This window comes from Lepidothrix coronata, unplaced genomic scaffold (assembly GCF_001604755.1).
Source record: "Lepidothrix coronata isolate B3197 unplaced genomic scaffold, Lepidothrix_coronata-1.0 Scaffold77, whole genome shotgun sequence".
NCBI lineage: Eukaryota > Metazoa > Chordata > Aves > Passeriformes > Pipridae > Lepidothrix > Lepidothrix coronata.
In genome coordinates this window covers 1379467-1395981 of record NW_016690257.1, presented here as the reverse complement: position 1 = coordinate 1395981, position 16515 = coordinate 1379467, and the positions used below count along the sequence as shown (strand labels likewise).

The window sequence follows — 16515 nt, the reverse complement described above, 5'->3', positions numbered from 1 at the left end:
CCAGCCCTGGTACTGACTTCTACCCTTCTGCTCAAAGCAGGACTCATGGGGCAGACAAATGTATCGATCATGTTGCTCACTGCCAGCCTGCAAACCACGTTGTTTTGTTTCCTGTGGATGTAACATCCTTCTTGTCGATGTGGTCTCCTCTTGGCTGCATCATAAGGCACCTTCCCCGTCCCTGTTTTCACCACAGGAAACAGGTTGCTCAGTTTTGCTTTTGATGTGCCTTCCCCTTACTGCAAGTCTTTGCTTGGCTTGGAATTTTTATTCTGAGAATTACTGTATCTCTTCCCTTTTTTAATTTTTTTTTTTTTTAATTTTTCTTTCTTTTTTTTTTAAGTGATGCTTCTTCCTCCATATGAGCCCCATTTGGTGGTGTGGGAACAAATTCAGGTACCTGAGGATGTGACTGATCAAGGTGACCTGTTCAAGGCCAGGTTAGACGGGGCTTGGAGCAACCTGGTCTACTGGAGGGTGTCCTTCCCATGACACAGGATTGGAACTGGATGAGCTTGCAGGTCCCTTCCAACACAAACCATTCTAGGATTCTATGATTCTATGACATGCACTCACCTGGACAACTGAGGTGAACTTTTCTTAACGTCTTCTAGAGCAGAGCTGACCTGTTCCTCCTGAGCCTGGACCTGGGGTGGACTATTTCAGAAAGTCTGGCCAGGTGTGAGCCAGCAGCTGCCTCCAAAAGGGATGGAGGAGATGAACCTGTGATGGACAGATCATGCTTAGTGACCTCGAAAGTTTTTAGGATGCCACTGTCTCTGCATTAGTGCACTATCTCGTACCTGGAAAAGCATTACTTCACCAAGCCACCTGCACAAAATCACATCCAAGTGTTTCTTCCTTAATAGCCCCACTTAATCAGATTTTCCACTCTTGAGCTGCTTCAGGTACTGTCTAAGGAGTAGCAGACACTGCTGTGCAACAGGGACTTGGACAGTGTCTTGCAGTGAACCTGTTGGTCTTGTGGTTTGTATCCTGAAATGATTGTCTTTGCGTCTGAAAAAAAAGGAGCCCGTCAATCTCAGCAGGTTACTAGAGGAAGAACAGGCCTGGCTTTGTTTTCATCTGAGAATACTTTCATCTGAAGATTTGGCCCAACCACTTCCCATTGAGGTATCCTGTCTAATTCACTTTTTCCCTTCAAAAAATAAAAGGCATTTCACTTCCCCTTAAGAATATATTATGAACTGCTGCACTTTAGCAGTGTGATAGTTCATAACAGAATCGAGAAGAGCATGAATTATTGTCAGAACTACATTACTAATGTGTAATCTGCAGCACTGGTTAATTTGTTTTGATATTAAAGTTTTAATAGGAAATATAATTTGATTGCATTTTAAAAATAAAAACTGATTTTCTGTATTACAGAAAAATATTATGAATAATAAGCAAAAAAGGGGCTAATATAACTAGGCATTTCTATTAACAAAATAAATATGTTTCATACGCTCTCTGTGTACTAATTCAACTCATCTGATGCCAGTTTGGGCTGATTTAACACAAACTACAGCCTTGTTCCTTTGCTCTGCATTTTGCAACATCGCTGGCATTAGCTTGAGGATGGGATCAAAGTTTTGCAGTATCAGCTCCTTGCACATCAGTTATTAGCACTCAATTATTAGCAGCATTAGCACCTTGTGCTGTACTCTCAACACACCAGCAGAGCCTGGTCTGTATTTATAGATGTTCTCCAGCTGGACTCAGAATAATTAAAGAACCCAACTGTGAAAACAATGAGTTCTCCACCTCTTAAATCAGGGTAGGAGGTTTGTGCTGGTGGCAACGTGCAAATGGATGTGTTATTAGGATTATAGCAGGGGAAAGTCAGCTCAAGAACAGTGCAACACTAAGTGTGATGAGTACACTGACATGATGTGAAAGTGTAAGAGAAACCATGCTGGGTCAAATGAATCACAGAATTGCTTAGGTTGGAGAAGTCATCTAAGACCATCGAGTCCAACCATTCCCCAGCACTGCCAAGGCCACCACTAACCCATGTCCCCAAGTGCCACATCCACACAGCTTTTAAATCCCTCCAGGGATAGGAACTCCAACACTGCCCTGGGCAGCCTCTGCCAGGGCCTGGACAACCCTTTCTGTGACAGAATTTTTCCAGCATCCAATGTAAACCCCACCTAGTGCAATTTGAAGCTGTTTCCCTTCATCCTGTCCCTTGTTCCCTGGCAGCAGAGCCCAATCCCCCCAGCTCCCCCCTCCTGTCAGGGAGTTGCAGAGCCAGAAGGTCCCCCCTGAGCCTCCTTTTCTCCAGGATGAGCCCCCCCAGCTCCCTCAGCCGCTCCTGCTGCTCCAGACCCTTCCCCAGCTCCGTTCCCTTCCCTGCACACGCTCCAGCCCCTCAATGTCTTTTTGGTCCTGAGGGGCCCAGAACTACCCCCAGGACTGGAAGTGTGGCCTCTGATGAAAGGTCTGTGTTAGTCTATTTTCAGCAGTGCTGCCCCACGGGGCCTGGGAAGAGGCTCAGGATGAAGTGAGCATCCTTTGACTGGTGCCTTCCAGCCTCCAATCTCTGCCCCTGCTTCACTGTTTTCAATATTTAGCAACTTTCAGTGGATTTCTCTACCATGCTAGAGCTGACACTCCAGAGGGCAAACTGTTGCTGTGGTGTTTTTTTCACCTTTAATGAGATACTTTGCCCCTCATAGCTCTGTCCTTATGCTGTGTGACCTTGTTTACAGTGGTTAAAGACCTCAGGGCACTGTTATTAAAGAATGTGTGAGTTTAGAGTAATGGAAGGGTAAAAGCTGTCCCATAGTGAACAGCTGAAGGTACATGATCTATTCAGCTTATCAGAAAGATATAGAGGAGAATTGATGAGAGAGTATATTTCCTTCCTGGATCCTTCAGTGGGTACCAAAGGACTCCTTGGTCTAGTGAGGAAGGAGGTAACAAGAACTGAGGACTGGAGACTAAAGTTATAAGATGTCAAATTGGAAACAAAACATATATTTTTCTCTCAGCGAGGATAATTAACCATGGATAATAATCATCAGGGGCAAAAGTAGATCTTTGCCTTTTTGATGACTTGAAAAAAAATATCTGGCTTTCTTCCTTAAAATAAAAAAAAAAATTAAGTCAAGCACAAGATTTTGAACCAGACCCATGTGAATGACTGATATAGAAAGGTAGAATATTTATTATACTAGATATCTAGAAGGCCCTTCAGATTTCAGAAAAAAAACAGCATTATGCAGGAGCATCCAGGATCTTTGCCTAGGAATTATATTTCACCTGCCTAGATAGTTCTCTGGTTCATTTACATTTCAGCTGCAACCCTTCCTTGACTGGAGGTGGATCCCATTCTAGGATGGCTCTTATGAGCAGTTGCAGCTTTGCTTATTCTAGTTGAAAAAAGGAGATTCTGCTTCCAGTTAACTGAGCACTGAGGTAGATCTGGTAATGTTTGTGTGATTTATCACCTTTGGAAGGGAGGCAAGGTGATAGTTTTGGATGTAGGAAAGGAAGAAGAGTATTAGTGGAGCAGCCAAAGAATGCACATCTGATGAAAATCCTGTATATTTAGTATTTTTTCTTGTTATTGGTGTCATTATTAATAACCAGCAACAGAGTAAGGCTGTCATTAGCAGTTAGGCAAAATGATCCCTTGGTGCTACAGGGAGAGGGAGAAAACTGTGCAAGTGCAAGTTAGAGAGACATGAAACCACCGATGAACAAATTCAGAAGCTTTTCAGGTCAATATTTTTCTCAACTTCAGCTCTTTCTCCTGGTCTGTTTCTTGGCTGAAGCACCTTTCCAAGGGACATGGATCTGTTCCCACCTTTCTGCTAATGTCTTTGAGAGCCTACGTAACTTTAAACACACAATTTCCAGAGTAAGGGATAAAGAGATTCATGTCTGGCAGGGGACTGATTTAGCTTGGGAAGTGCCAAGTCCTATGGAAGAGCCAGGGATAATTAATTCCTTATTCAGGTGTCTCTGGTAAGAGCTTGGTTTTGGCTGTGTTCTAGTCCTTAACTACTCACCTCCTACCCTCACCCTTCTTTGGCACTACTGAAAAAAAGAAAAATATGTTTGTCTACCTGTAAAATGGATGTTGTCTTTGATCTTACCAATCATGGAGAGTTGCCTTGTGTGAATATTACTTTCCCTATGACATTTTCTATTCCCTTCTGGCTTGGCACAGATGATTTCCCAGTTCTGTCCTATGGGGAGAAAGGGTTTTGGCACCTCAACTCATCCTGGATAAAGGAGCTCTTAAAGACCACTAGCACTGGGGAATGGACAGCTGGAGGTATGGATATTTTATTAAGCAGCTTAATTCCTGTATTGATAGTTAGAATTTCTATACCTAACAGAGATGCTTTAAATTTTGTGAAGTGTGAGACTAATCCTGTCAAATCAGAAGCAGTAAATACGAGCATATAAATTTAACAGAGAAGAAAGAATTATATCTTTGTTTATCCTTGTGGTACAGAAACAAATGGATCCTGTGCAATAACCCTGCATAAAACACAAAAGAAGTCTCAAGCCCATGCGATTTCTCCAGAGGAGCGAATGAGAATGGGTCGTCCTTTGTGGCAATCTGATAGCTTGGTCTCTGAAAAAGATACTGTGGAAGGAAACAATGGACAGATTAGGATTTGGAATAAGATTTCTGTATCACAAGTATCCAACACTATATGAGATGTCTTGAAAAGAGGCAGCTGGAGGGGAGTATGATAGAGATATGCACATTCCTGAAAGGCACAAGGATTAGGAATAGAAAATAGCTATTGACTATTTATCTTCTCAGAAGAACCTGTGTATTTACCAGGCAGAGGCAGTGATGAATTAAGGTGGTTCCTCACATCTCTCCACCAGCCTTGGGCAAGTGGAGAACAGCCTGTGGCCTGGCACATTGCTTCCAGCTTGGTGTCAGCCCTTTAGACTGTCCTGATGGATAATGATGGGCCATTATTATAACATAAATTAAAACTAACCAGGAGCACCCCCATCCTCCTTTTCCAGGCAGGCCCGTTTAATGCAGTTCATCTGTTACTGCATTTTCTTTTTTTGGCCCTTTTTCTTAATAACGTCTTTCTTTTCACCACCTGTGAATTAAAAATCAGCTATTTCTGCACTGACTGCCAGGTTTTAAAGCTCTGCTTTATCTGTCTGAAAACCGTGTCGTGTTTCTTCTTTTATATACACCAGCCTTGCAATAAAGTTTGTGACACCAGAGCTCGCAATGCCTTTATCTCCAGCTATATCAGCTCCGTGGCTGTAAAATCTCCATTACCTTTCCTTTCCAGTCCCCCAGCTCTGCTGAACCCACCCACTTGTCCAAAGGAAAATGAGAAGTGGCTTTTGCTTTTGAGTATCCCTGGGCTGGAGATTGGAGGAACAGGAGGGGGAATATCTGGACTTTGGCCGGACAGGGGAAGGCTCTGGAAAGACCTTAGAGCCCCTTTCAGTGCCTAAAGGGGCTTCAAGAGAACTGGAGAAGGACTTTGGACAAGGGTCTGGAGGGACAGGACAAGGGGGAATGGCTTCCCACTGCCACAGGGCAGGGTTAGATGGGATATTGGGGAAGAAATTCTTCCCTGTGAGGGTGGTGAGGCCCTGGCACAGGTTGCCCAGAGAAGCTGTGGCTGCCCCGTCCCTGGAAGTGTCCAAGGCCAGGTTAGATGTGTCTTGGAGCAACCTGGTCTAGTGGAAAGTGTCCCTGCCCATGGCAGGGTTTGGAATGAGATGAGATTTAAGGTCCCTTCCAGTCCAAATGATTCTGTGATTCAGCTCCTGGTACTGCCACAGACCTGCTTTCATGGCAATCCCACGTTCTCAGGCTCCCATCTTAAAAAACAACTGGAAACACTGTTCTTTTCATATTAGCTGTTTGTTTTATTTAATTTGATGGGATGTTTCCCTGTCAGCACCCAGAATAGCCTTGTTTTCACTCACAGCTGCTGGACATCACTGGCATATGGGAACTTTATTGTAGGACATTTCTTCCAGCAAGGCAAAAGAACTGCCTTTCATTTCACAGGTTGTACACAGAGGAGTTTCATTTTCAGAGATATTTCCAAGTCTTTTTTTTTTTTTTTTGAGTAAGTCACACCTAAAGAGGAAGGTGAGATGAGGCAGGATTTATGGGTCACTTTGCTGTACCCCAGCTTTCCCAACACCTGAGTTGCTTTGTGCTTCCAAGCAGTGTTCCACAGGCCAGTTTCCGTCATGCTTTACGGTGCTGATCAAATAATGGGGGAAAGGAGCTTCAGTAATATTTGTTATCTAAATATGAAAAAGCAATATGGCAAAATTATTCAGAAGAGAGATGAATATGGAAACCCCCCCCCCCCAATGGTAGTGGTCTTTGAGCTGGTGAATTGCTGATGTGTTTGGCCGTGAGAAATGGAATGAGGAAGAAAAGGTGATAAATCTGGTAATACCTGGGTTATCCTCAGAAAACAGCCTGGCAGCAGAACTGATGGCAGCAATAGTTCAAAAGTACCTACAGGTAATGTGCATTTGGCATCATGGCTTATTTGTCGTGTTTGTAGTGGTGCCTGATTTAGTTTATCATTGTCTGCTCATGCATTTTAACCACACCAAGGCGATATGTGCAAGCCATGGGAATATTCCTGAAGGAGAGAGGCTCAAATTCTTCCCTGTCACTCTGAGTTTTATAAATCATCCATTAGTTTGCAGGCTGGGCTAAACCTATTTTCCTCCAACAAACCACGTCAAGCCAACTTGAGGTCTCTGCACCGACTCCCCAGTGATGCTTAAGCAAGTCATTCTGATTTACCTGTGTAGACAGATTGTAAAGATTAATTTGGATCTACAGACTGAGTTAAGACAAAAACCTTACTCTGAGTTTCAAAGAACTCCACTTTTCATGAGCTAAAGGAGAGCCCCAGGCCTGATCAGAGCAGGACCATGATGAAGTGTGGGTTGGAAGCTGAATGCCTGAATTATTAAGTTTGAGCTCATCTCAGCCGTGGGTTGTTCAGCAGAGCCATGCACAGCTTGATGGATTCAATTGCAAATCTGGGCTGTGCTCATGTACATTTGACTGTGTCAGCTTCAAGCTGAGCTGCAAGTTCAGTGGAACGAAAATAATTCAGGGTGAGACTCCAGCCAGGCTGCTGGGTTTCTCCAGTTAAACCAAAGAGTTTCGCTCATTGGAGGTGGAAACTTCTGGATACCAACAAGTTCCATGGGAAAACCACAGGGATAATAAATAGATGCAGGCAGGCTGAGCTGGAGTGAGTCACAACTCTATGCTGAAGCTCTGCACCAAAGATTAGAGAGTGTCTTCTGCAGGAATGTATGGCTCCTTCCAGAGAGGCTGCATGACACCCGAGAAGGAAAAGCTGCTCCGTCCTGATTCGGGCAGGACAAACAGAGGATAGAAGGTGCTGCAGAAGGAAAATGCACCTCAGCTCTCTTCAAAGCAGGCTGCAAACTGAAGTCCAAAGCACAAGCCTGTCCCAAGACTAATGCACAGCTGTGTGTGGCTACCAGCATCTCCCTTTACGCTGTATCACATCCCTTGTCGGATTATTTCACATTTAGGTCCTTCTGAGGCAAAGACGGTGACAATGCTTTTAAAAAACCCCTGTTTTTAATTTCTCCTGAACCACACAGTTTTCCCAAGGGCAAACGTTTTTACAGCTCTCAGCCCCCCTGAAAGGTGAGAGAGAACATACAACATTGAGTTCATATGGATGGTCTCGGTGCTCTTCCAGCTCAAGGCTTTCTTTTCGTCCAGCGCCTGCCTCACAGGTCCTCCTTCTCCCTGGCATCCCTTAGTAGAAATCACAGCCTTTTTACATCTCACATGAGATGAAATAACACAGGAGCTGATGCCTCCCATTTGTTCCTCCTGCAGGAATCGCTCTCTGAAATTCCCTGGCCTGTGTTATAATGGAGGTCAGAGCTGAGCAAAATATCCCCTCCTGGCCTTAAAATCTATGAATAATATTTTCCCTTTGAGACTCCTGCCAGGAAACAGTGGGAAAAGCCTCAGTCACACCTGGGTTATGGACTTGGGCTGGGCGTAGGTTGGATAAAACCATCACAGGTGGATGGATTCAATGCCTCTGTCCAGCTGCACCTCCACTGCAGCCCCATGGGGCAGTATCATTGTGGTATCACAGCAGTAAAGCCACTTATGAGCTGGGATGGCATCTCACATGCCTGCTCTCGCTCACTGATTTAGTATTCAGAATTTAGAATTTATTGAGGATTCTTCTTTTGTCACATCATCTATCAGAGACAGACACCACCGAGATGGAAGGGGGAAAAAAAAATTAAAAACCTGTTTATTGCTCAACTTGCTCTAGGCATCTTTTAGTTTATTGTTCAGCTTGGTTCATTTCAGTGTTTCAATTTGAACGGTTCGCTTAGTTGCTGTGGCTAAAAAAAAATAAATTAAGAAAACCATAAGAAAACCTATTTAAAAAAAAAAAAAAGAGAAGAAGAGGCAGCAGCAAAAGTTGAGATTTGTGGGGCCCCACAGCACCTCAGAATGTCAGAGGTGTCAACAGATAATTTAAGGGCAGAATCCCACGTAGCCAGAAGAGACGTGCTCCCAATTCCCTATTCTGAGTGTGTTCACCCACCAAGCTGCTGTTGGCACCCCTGGGAGGAGCTGGGATGAGAGACCCGCATTGCAGATACCCTGCCCAGGGTTTGCTACTGTGCAGCTGCTCTTGTGTGCTGAGCCTTTTACCGGGGTGTGCAAGGACCCAAACATTGCCACTTGCTTTTCTCAGGCTCGTTCCCTGTGTGTGTGTGTGTGTGTGTGTGTGTGTGTGTGTGTGTGAAATTGCCCTTGATTTCCACCGGCACAAACAGGATTGGCGTCCACGGGGAGTAAAAGGTTGTTGCGTCTCTCATGGTCACCCAACGGCAGGTTGGATCTACATCCTGCAGGTTCCCAAAAAAGGCATCCTCGTGTACTGCCCCCCTCCAAACACAGCAGCCCTCACTCCAGCAGTCCTAATTACGGCTCGGCTGATCCTCCAGACCTCGCCTCGGATATCTCTGCCTCCAGCGGGGTAGGTGCTTTCCAAAGAAAACAGGATCCAGCTTCTCCACACAGCTGCTTCCAGCATTTGAAGAAACCTTCTCCAGCAGCAAGTGTACTAATCTCTATGGGAGATAAGTCAATTACAGCAAATTGAGCTATTTCATTTCTGGCTGCAAATGGCTTTCAGTTACACAAGTAGACACATTAATCTAATAACTAATGATCATATATTTTACTAATCATACAACGCTGCGTGAGGTATTACATCTAATTATATTTAAGATTAAGACATCTTTATATGTGTGTTTTTGCCGGTTGCCAGGCTGGTGCAGATGGATGAAAACAGAAAAAGAAAGCAGGAATAGTTCCAATTCCCACTCTGTAAGAAACAGGAGGTCCCTTTGAAAGATGGAAAGATACAATTCAGAGAGGATTGGCTGAGGTTGCCTCCAGGATAGAATAGAAAAGAATAGGAAAGAATAGGAAAGAAATCCTGAAAAAAAATATTTTATGATATTGGATTTTTTTTTTTTTTGGATGCAACGGTTGAGTCCAGAGATTTGATGCTAATGGCTTTGGACATAGGATCTTTTGGGTTGGAAAAGCCCTCTAAAATTCATTACTGTTCCCCCAGCGCTGCCAAGCCCACCACTAACCCAGGTCCCCAGGTGCCACATCCACACGGCTTTTAAATCCCTCCAGGAATGGTGACTCCACCACTGCCCTGGGCAGCCCATTCCAGTGCCTGACCACCAGTGAAGAAATTTTTCCTGATACTGAACTTACACTTTCCCCTCTCTCAACTTAACTTGTCCTATTACTCGTTACCTGGGAGAAGCAGCCAACCCCTGCCTGTCTCCAGCCTCCTCTATCATCCAAACAGAAGAGGCTGGCAGCAGCAAGGTGCCCTGCACTTAGACTGGGATATTTAATTTTCCAGGCTCAAGGAAGCTCCCAAGAAGCCAAGGGTTAGTTATGGACATAAGTACCTGAAACAGGGTCTCTAATGCAACCTCTTAAAGCTTATCCTGATATTAGTACATACTAAGATCACCCCCTGAGCTTGCCTGGACTTTTGGTCAATATGATAATGTCTTAAATGCAGTTATGCAATTGCTGATTATTCTCTTTGGTAAATATTTTTATTCATGTGGGTATTTTTTGCATCAGTCTAGCAGCAATCCATCATATGTGAAGGTCTCGTGGCAGCTGCTGTTAAAATCAATATGTGTTAAGATGCCAGAAAACTGAGCTCATTTTTCTCCTCTTTGACATCGTAACTAAAGATCATAATAAGAGATAATGATAATGATGCAAAGCAATGATTAGAGATACTCTGCTAAAGGAAAGAAGGGAACCAAGCAAGCAAGAAAAGGAAGGGTGGTAAAATAAGGGGGAGAAGACCTTCCTGTTTCCCTGGGGGAAAAGTGGGGTTAATTGCCAGGGGAGCATGCATAGAAATCACAGTTAATATACCTCCCTTCATCCTTGCCTGGCCATTCTCACCTAGACACCTCACACCAGTGTTACAGTCGTGCACCTCTGCAGCAAGCACAGCCAAAACCTGGGCCTTCAAACCCCATTTTGAGCAAATAGTTCTACAAATTCAGATGGTCCAGCAGACCACCTATTTGAGACCACCTACAGAGACACTGTGTGTGCAAATAGCCACACGTGCACATGTGTGCACACAGAAGTACATGCTCTGTATGCAAACCTAGAAAAAAGTCACGGCTGAAATAGCACGTAAATGATGAATGGATAGGAAAGGATTTTGGACGAATGAGAATATCTCTCTATTAAGTGTAAGTGGCTCTCAGTCTTTACTCAAGCAAAGCTACCACACTGCCCAAGGGTCAACCAACCTCTGATATAATACATATGATATGAAACATAATGAACATAGCACAGTATAGTGCAGCCTATATATATAATTCCCTCAAACTAACCCCCTGGCATACAAGCCATGATATCCATGCATCTCTACACATATAAATCATAGAATCCCAGAAAGGTTTGGGTTGGAAGGTACCTTAAACCTCATCTAGTTCTAACCCCTGCAATGAACAGGGACATCTTCCACTAGCCCAGGTTGCTCCAAGACACATCCAACCTGGCCTTGGACACTTCCAGGGATGGGGCAGCCACAGCTTCTCTGGGCAACCTGTGCTCACAAGGAAGAATTCCTTCCCGAAATACAATCTCACCCTGCCCTCTGTCAGATTGAAGCCACCCCCCCTCGTTTTGTTCACTACATACCCTTGTAAAATACATGCATGCAGTCACACATGCATATAAGGAATTGTTTCTGTGGGAAGAACTCTGCCTGTAGAGGTTGCAATGTGGCTGGCTCTTAGGAACAAATCAGCATAAACACATGAGAATATTTTTTCATACACCATCTTTCATACATAGTAATCATCTTTCATTCATAAGAACATGTATTCATACATAATCTCACTTTTTTTTTTTTTTGGCCTGGGCATACAGTACGTGAGTGTAATTCGCATGTCTCCGAAGCGCACCGTGAGTCTTCAGCATGATGCAAAATCTGAATGATCGAAAAATATATGCATTTGTTGAACAGGAGGCTTGGAAACACGACACACGTGTGACCCCGACACCGAGCTCAAGATCCTTTGTCGCATAAGTGTATCAGCCTTCAGCCCCCAAACCCGTGGCCAAGAAAACAAGCTCTGTGTCAATACAAGCACGCTTCCCCTGCTCTGATTGCCTCCCTGTAAGCAAAGCTGCAGTGGAAACCCCATCCCGGGAGGCGGATGGCATGTTGGGATGTCAGAGGGAGACTGATCCTCCCCGTGCCGGCGCCTTAGGCAGGTGCTCTTTGTCGTTCAGTTCCACTAATCACGCCGCGGCTCTGACATCCCTCCCAGTATTTAACTTTCCTGGGACCTCTGGTAGTTTATTAACATTTTCAGGCTACAGGTGCTGGTGCTTCTGCCTTCAATTATGCGGCCACTCTCTATTTTTTTTTCCTTTTTTCTTTTTTTTTTCCTTTTTTTTTTTTTTTTTTTTTACTGCGGGAAGATTCCCTGCCCCGGGCGAAGCGTTGGCTGCAGTGATAGGAATAATCATTTGTGGGTGATATTTCAGCAATGCGCAGGGGGAAGTGGAAGACGATCTGTGACAAACAAAATGGATAGTATCAAAAATCAATTCCACTCTTGCTATGGGAATGAGCAAAGGAAAGTTAAAAAAAAAAAAAAAAAGAGAGGCAATTCAACAGCTTTTAGGGGGGGAAGGCTTGAAGGGAGGAAAGGAACTGGCTTAGAAGAAATACTTGCTTTGTGGTAGTACAGTAAAACACGCCTGAAAAATTTTGATTTTTGATGTGGATTCAGGTGTGTCTATGAATACTTTCAGCATCGGATTTGGTGCTGGGAAATCCAATCAGTGTCAAATAACAGAATCACAGAATATATTGAGTTGGAAGGGACCCACAGGGATCATCAAGTCCAACCCTTAGCCCTGCACAGGGCCATCCCCAAGAGTCACACCATGAGCCTGAGAGTATCAACCAAACTCTTCTTGGGCTCTGTCAGCCTTGGTGCTTTGACTACTGCCCTGGGGAGGCTGTTCAGCACCCAGCCACCCTCTGGGGGAAGAACCTTATTTTAATATCTGACCTAAACCTCCCCTGACACAGCTTCAGGCCATGCCCTGTCTCAGGCCCAAGCCTGTTTCCTTGACTTTGTCCAGATTCTCTTCTAAGTCTTCAAAGAAGACTTCACCTAAAGCCATGGTCAAAGTGACTATCACATGGAAGTGATTTGGTTTTTCCTTTGGTTGAGACATCTGCTTTGGCTAGAACAGTAGTTGACTTGTGCAGAAACAGGTGTGTCAGAGTTTTCAGGGTTAAAGTTCTCACAAAGTTATTTGTAAAAACTTATATTTTTACACTGAAGAAATAACTTTGTGAGGGGCCAATGTGTTGATTAGGAATTTGGACCCCTCACTTTGAGAAAGACATTGAGGGGCTGGAGCGTGTGCAGGGAAGGGAACGGAGCTGGGGAAGGGTCTGGAGCAGCAGGAGCATCTGAGGGAGCTGGGGGGGCTCATCCTGGAGAAAAGGAGGCTCAGGGGGGACCTTCTGGCTCTGCAACTCCCTGACAGGAGAGTGGAGCCAATTGGGGGGATCGGGCTCTGCTCCCAGGGAACAAGGGACAGGACAAGAGGAAACGGCCTCAAGTTGGGCCAGGGGAGGTTTAGATTGGATATTAGGGAAAATGTCTTCAAGGGAAGTGTCATCAAGGGCAGTGTTGGAGTCCCCATCCCTGTGTGGATGTGGCACTTGAGGACATGGGTTAGTGGTGGCCTTGGCAGTGCTGGGGACACTGTTGCACTTGATAACTTCAAAGGGCTTTTCCAACCTAAATGAGTCTGCAATTCATTATTGCTCCAGAGTCTATCTGAATGCACCTGGATGTGTAAAAGAAGACACACCATTTCCACTACTGGCAAGCAGGAAGATTCTCTCTGTGAATTAAGGCCCTGGCATCTCCCAAAATGCTCCCAACCAGCAGCACCACCATTGCTTCTTTTTTTTTTTAGCAGGTCCTCTGCTTCTAACAGTAGATGATTTCAGATATTCACAACTCTGATAATTAGAAAGCTTCTTCTAATTTCCACCCTAAATTTATTCATGGCTGGTTTAGATCCATTTGCACTTCAATAGCCCACTCCCAGAGGAATGAGGAGGTTGCAGGGCGGTAGATGGAGGTGACAGGTTTGACCTAGAGAGGAACCTGGTTCCTGCAGCCTCTGCCAAAGACCTGCTTGACTGGGTTGAGCAGTGGACATTTTATGTCTATGAGTGGGGTTGAAATTTTAAGAGGATCAGGCCTGCAGGGGGGAATTCAAGCTTCTTATCACTCATTATGACAAATTAAACATTTGGTGGTTCCAAAACAGTATTTACTTTGAGCTAAAAAACTGGCCTTTCTTTTCCCTCAATGTCTTTCATTCTCGATGAAGCTGGATGATGGGAAAATAAAACATTTACTTTATTTTTCCTTGATTGATTCTTTTTTTAATTGTAACTTTCTACCCTCTCTCCAGTGCTGAGAGAAGAGGACGAGAAATGCTGACTAAGTCATTTTAGCCCTTTTTAGAAACCAGTAGGAATGAGTTTAGATTTTAAAAAACGATTTTCAAACATTTTCCTTTTATTCCCAAACAGGTCCTTGGAAGAAAATCGTGGCACAGTACATGTTGATGATCAACCTGAGCACCCTGCCCTGTATAGATGGTAGAGAAAACAAGATCCTGCCTGAGCAATTATAGGAAGTTAACATAGAGAGAGGGTCCATGGAGAATCTATAGTTGGTATGTACAGAAATAAGTTGTCTCTTGAAGTGCCAAGCAGACTGCAATGTATCTTCCCTCTCATAAAGAAATAAAATCTTTAAAAATGGACGGGAAGTGATAATGAAAATGTCACTCTCTCTTTCTCAGAGCTTTTTTTAGTCCATGTAAAAACCCTCTCTGGAAAGTCATCCTTCCCACTCCTTCTGATAGTCTTGGAAAGGCTATCAGCATGGGAAAGCCTTGAGCAGGTCATCCAACTATCTGCTGCAAATTCTGGCTTGGGCAGGATGGGGCTCTGCAGAATCTGTCCCCTCACATTGCTCCACTGTCACTCAACATTGCTCTGAACTCTCCCCCAAGGTTTTCATCTTCCCCCCCAGTGCTCCCAGCCTAGAATCATACAATGGTTTGTGTTGGAAAGGATCATAAAGACCATCTCATTCCAACCCCTGCCAAGGGCAGGGATGCCTTCCACTATCCCAGGTTGCTTCAAGCCCTGCCTAACCTGGCCTTGGACACTTCCAGGGATGGGGCAGCCACAGCTTCTCTGGGCAACCTGTGCCAGGGCCTCACCACCCTCACCAATTTTTTTTCCTAATTCCCAATCTAAACTTAATCTCTTTCAGTTTAAAGCCATTTCCCCTTGTCCTGTCACCACATGCCCTCCTCAAAAGCGTCTCCCCTCACTGTTTCATCATTCCACTCACATTTTTCTGGCACAGACTCTACGATGCTGCTTCTCTCTGGGACCCTGCAAGAACCAGCAGCTCGCCCAGACTGATGGGACACAGGGCTCAGGGGGAGCTCACCAGTGAGGACCAAACATGCCAGCCCTTCACACAGTTCCTATCAGCCAAAACGATCTACTCAGTTTACAACCCCCCCCCCCAACCTGTTAGTCGAGCTTAACCTGCTGCTAAATAAAATTCATAGCTGTTTAAATAAACGCTGTTAGTACCCAAATTCCACTAATGATCTGAAAACAATTAGCGCCTTTCCAGGTCAGGAAGAGGGCTGATCACCCTCACCCACATTTTGTTTTATTTACGGCCTTCCCCACTGTCGTCTTGACATTCATGCCACATGAAAGTTGGGGAAGTCTGGGGAGGGAGGGCTAAAAGGAAGCAATACCTGATCATGTAAACAATTAGACCTTTATCCATCCTGCCCAAAGAGGTCCTTTATCTGATGACAACCTCTGCAGAACGGAAGAGGAGTAGGTACCTCCCTCTGGGACCATCCTAACTATTCAATCAATTCTCCTCAATTACTAACAAATCTAAATGTGATTTATCTGCCCAGGAATCATTCCAATATCAGGCGAGGATCTATCAATAAAACCCCCAAAGGCAATCTTTTTTTCAGAGCTGTCAATAGAACCTCTGAAGCACAAAGAGAGGGAGCCGACAATTGAGATATTTTGCTTTTTTTTTTTACTTCTTTTTTTTTTTTGAGCACTTAATTAAGTCGACAAGAAGCTGTCAAGGATAATTTTCAAAGCACACGGCCTCAGCATCTGACATTTGATAATATTACACTCCATGTTGATTGAAATTGATTTTTTCTCCTCTTTTTTTCTTTCTTTCTCCCTTTTTTTTTTTTTTTTGGTGGTGGAAGGCTGCAAAAAAAGGGGGCATTTGACAACTTTCTTGCCCATAGATCCAAGGACAGCAGGCCAGTTTGTTAAGGTCAGTCATGACAAACAGTATGATGGGTTTTTAAAACCAGCTGAGTTTAACAATAGTAGGGCACGGGTGTGTTATTTCAGTGTCAATAAAGCAAGCTGCTCAGCAGTTAGCAAATATCTCAGCAAGATCAGAGGTGCCGGGATTAGAAGTAATAGTAAATTTATAGGGTCGGATTCTGATCTCAGTTAATACCATTGTAAATCCAGAGCGAATTTCATTGACTTCAATAGTTTTTGATCCAGAATAGCCCAGATGTGGTCATTTTCTGAACTTGTTACCAGAGCTGCCAATTGCATCGTTGCTTTGGATTTATTTGTGTTTATTTTTCACCCTGATGGGAGCTGGGCACTTCCCTTCCCTTTTCCCCCCTGTAAAAGTCACTTCTGTAAATCTCTCTGGATGATTATCTTCTTAAATGCCTAAGCTACTTTGTAAACCTATACATGCAATAGCTGCCATTCCCGTGCCTTTGAAACAAGTGCA

At 44.2% G+C, this 16515-nt stretch overlaps 1 long non-coding RNA gene across 1 annotated transcript; it reads left to right on the top strand.

The window, feature by feature from the left end:
• Positions 1–590: 590 nt before the first annotated feature.
• Positions 591–14358, top strand: LOC108499647. Its single transcript, XR_001875613.1, has 3 exons — positions 591–1134; positions 4184–4291; positions 14217–14358. It is a non-coding gene; the product is annotated as an uncharacterized LOC108499647 (long non-coding RNA).
• Positions 14359–16515: the final 2157 nt, after the last annotated feature.